Genomic DNA, 4,139 nt, shown 5'->3' on the forward strand with positions numbered 1-4,139 from the left:
ACAGACTGAGCTACACCTCCAGCCTCTTCTTTTCAATTGCTTTTGTTCCCAGCCTCCCAGCTGTGGATTTCTGTATGGATTACAGTTGGGGCCCTTTGCCTTTTCTGTTTGCCAGTAAGCCACTTGGGAATAAAGCTACTAAAACACCTCGGGAGCCTCCTTTGTCACCGAGGGAGTGGTTCCTGGCAGTGGCTAATGGCACGGCTTCTGTGGGCGCCCAGTTCCCTCTTTAATCTGAGCTCCAGGACTGGACAGAATTCTCCCAGAACCAACAAACTCACAAGAGCAGGGAGGGGTGGAGGTGCTGTTGAGACTGGCTTTTCCTAAGTGGGACGAAGCTTCAAAGAGTTTCTCTGCTCTCTCCTGGGGAAAGCCACGGAAGGAATTTTCTAACCTTGGATGGTCCTCAGGGTTTAGTGATAAGCCGTAAGAATGTGAAGATTGTATTTAGGCGAAACAGCAGGCAACTCAGAGTGGGCGCTGGCAGGGAAAACTGAAACTCCAAAGCACGTTTCTGTTAACAGGCGCAGGTTTGGGCTATAGCCCTGCCAGCTAATAGCGGGCGACTTTAGGCACAACACCTCAATTTCCAGACCTACATTTCTTCAAGTTTCAATGGACAGCAGTAATGCCTATCTTGCAAAGTAGCTGTAAGGTTTAATGTGATACATTCACAAAAGGGTCCCCATGAAATGCCGTTCACTGTCCGCTGCCATCAAACTTATCGAGTCTTTGGTAAACTGAGTTATAGATTCTGTGTGTATGTGTGTTTGCTGTTTACTTTGTTTTGTTTAGAGACAGGGTGTTGTGATTCAAAAAACAGTGTGAGAGAGAAAGACGCTATGTGGCAGAGTTCACCTGGGGGGGGGGACAGTTATTAAGGGGAAGGGAACATTAAAAGGGGAAGGTTTTAATGCAAGTTCTCACTCTGTAGCCCAGGCTAGCCTGGAACTCATGGCTTGGCTTCCATCCTTCCCAGTTTATGGTGTGAATTACCATCCCACTGTAATATTCTTATAATAAAAAAAATTGAAAGATTGGTCCTGGTGCTGCTGATTCAAAGCTTGAATTGGTACTGATGCGAAGCAGTTCCACGGAGCAAATCAAGCATGTTGCACTTCAAGAGTAAATGATGCTGCCCAGACTATGCTTGAGAGGGAGCCCTCTCTCTGTGTATGGAGTTGGCAACCGAAGAGTAGGCCAGACAGAATGTGGGACATCCCTGAGCTAGACAGATGTGGAAAGAATAATAGCCCACTTTTCCTTCCAGTCAACAGGAACTGAAGGCTTCTCACCTGGTACCCAAGACAACCAGAGAGAACAGAGTCCCTGTCTTAGCAAACAAGCACCCGTGGTGAACACTGCAGTCAGGGGTCTGCAGAGACGCCCATAGGAAAATATGATGAAATATGATAGGACCGGGGTATGGTGTCCTGCTGGGAGCTGGTGCAATTTGTAAGACGATACTGTGTTGGACCCTTGAAGGAGGTGCTGGTTGAGCAAAGACTTCAATATAATAAAGCATGGGTAAGGCTGTGTCCGAGCAACAGCCAGGAGCTGGTCTGGGAGTGGCTCTGCAGTAGCAAGACAGCCCTGGAGGCAGACCCTGAAGAACTCCGTGGGGCGGACAGTATATAGTCCTATGTAAGGACTCCATAGGGAGCAGACTTAGGGGTCTTTATGTAAACACAATGAGAACAGTTGGAAGGCAGGATGACACGATGGAGGATTTTTTTTTTAAGTTCTAGGGATAGAGTCCTGTGTCTGGTGTATATTAGACAAGTTTTCTAACACTGACTCTTCCCTAGCTCATAAACACGTTCTTTTTTTTAAAGATTTATTTATTTTGTGGTGTGAGTTATTCCATATGTATATGCATGTATGTAAATATGTACATATGTATGATGTATGTTGGTACGTATGCACCATGCATGTCTTTGGTGCACAAAGAGGTCAGAAGAGGAAATCTACAACCTTGAAGCTAGAGTTACAGATGGTTGTGGGGCACCATGCATGTGCTGGAAAAGGAACCTGGGTCCAAGAGTAACAAGGACTTCGTACTCCTGTGCTTTCTCTCCAGGCCTAGATGCCAAATTTTAAGTCCTATAACCAGTGGTCAAGAGATTGCAGTTCCCCAGGCGGCAACAATGTCCCAGTGTAGCGGAGCTACCGTGGTAGCAATGGAGGAGGTGTGATGTAGTTGGTGCACACAGAAGGCAAAGGTGGTCCTAGTGCTGGCTATGGAGAGAAAAAAGCAGCCTGGGGATAGCATGCCTGGAGCTTCAGACAAAAGAGCACCACCACATCAAACATTATCCACAGTGAACCTTCTGGAAAAGGATTAGGCACGTTTTCTGAATTGGCCTTGAGGTCTGTCCTCCCAGGTCAGCATTGCTGTCTCCATTGTGTAGATGAAGAGGCTGTGGGTCTGATAGAAGATGACCTACTGAGCAACCATCACGCAGTGGCAGCTTACAGGAGCTGGGTTCCAATTCTCTGGGAACTTGTGCTCAGGTAGTGTCCTGCTGCTGGCCCCACTGGGATGGACTTAGCATCCCGAGGGGAGGCCACTGGGAGGGGAGGTCACCTGGAAGGAAGGCATTTGTGATCCAGGTGAGTGAAGGAGGAAGGCACTCCTGAGGCAAATGGGATTTCAGCACCTGCTGTTTGGTCCCTGGGAGCCAGGGCTGGGAACAGCTGACCTGGCTCACTCTCCAGCTGCCTTCCCGGGCCACAAGGAACAGGTGGTAGCTGCTGAAATTTCCATGGAGCTGAGGCAAGGAGCTGAGTGAGGAACACCGCCCTAGGCCAGGAACAATGGGCTTGCCTCTTAGAGGGTAGACTCGGGTTACCACAGCCAATTCCTCCCACTGCCCCCATTCCACTCCCTCCTCTCCTCCCCCTCCTCTCTTTTACTCTCTTCTCTCAGACCTGCAGGCGGCTTTCCACCCATTTGGTTGCAGTGAAAACACTTTGGGGGCTCTGCTGGCCAGATCCAGTGACCCCCTCCTTCTCCCCTTGCCTACCTGACTATTCTGAATCACAGGGGTCAGGGTCCTCCTGATTCCCCATCACTTTGTGCTCTGGGTGGCTCCCATCTTCAATTCCATCCATAGGGACATCTTTGAGTTTCTTCCTTCCGCTGATGGGACTTTCATCTCTCAATCCTCTTCAGGTCCGTCTCCACCCCACCCCAACCCTGCTTCCTTCTCTTCAGCTCCTCTTCCCTTCTCTTCTTCACCCCCACACCCCACTACTCATCCAGGCTCTTTAGTTTGCAGTCCCAGCCCCGGTCTTCCTATGTTCTTCGCTCTTTTGTTGTCTGGACTCCAGGTCCCAGCCATTCCAAACGCACCTGGCATCCTCTGGCCAATGTCTGACATGAGCTGATGGTAGGTTGAGGCATGCTGCAAGCATTTGAAAAAGCTGCATCCCTGGTTAAGGACTAAGAACAGAGGCTTTTATTCTAAGAGATAAGACCTGATTGAGTTTTAGGCGGCTCACTGGGCAGTCAGGGGCAGAAGGACTGGGCAGGAGAGGATGCTAGCTACTCAAAGAGAGTTAACAAATGAATTAGCATCAGGTAGCATCTGAGCACCAGTCGGGAGACAAGGGAGAGGGAGGGGGGCTTCAACTTTCTCATGGTAGAGTCCTTCACGGCTGTGTGGTTCTTTCCAGGAGACAAGGCTGTATCTCACTCATGTTTTCTTTCCCAAAGCCTAGGCAGATGCCAACAGTTTTTGCGTTTTGCTTTATTTTGTGTATGTGAATGTTTGTGACTGGGGTCCATGTAAGCTGCTGTCAGGCAGCTGCAAACTGGGCTTGGTCTTGGATCCTCTGGAAGAGCAGCCAGGTCTCTAACCACTGAGCAATCTCTCCAGCTCCAGTAGGTGCTAATTCTTTAGGTTTTGTGAAAACCATAAAATGGAGTGAAATGGACTTATGAAGTCATTATCCGTGTGTTTGGAGGCCAGTCTGGATAGTTTATCTCACACTGGGATATCAATTATTATACTCCATTCTCACAGTCAGGCAGATTCTCCATCAGCATTTCCTTCCTTCCTTCCTTCCTTCCTTCCTTCCTTCCTTCCTTCCTTCCTTCCCTCCCTCCCTCCCTCCCTCCCTCCCTCCCTCCCTCC

Source organism: Alexandromys fortis, unplaced genomic scaffold, assembly GCF_014885135.2.
Source record: "Alexandromys fortis isolate MF-2015 unplaced genomic scaffold, M_Fortis_MF-2015_v1.1 scaffold_18, whole genome shotgun sequence".
NCBI classification, from domain to species: Eukaryota; Metazoa; Chordata; class Mammalia; order Rodentia; family Cricetidae; genus Alexandromys; species Alexandromys fortis.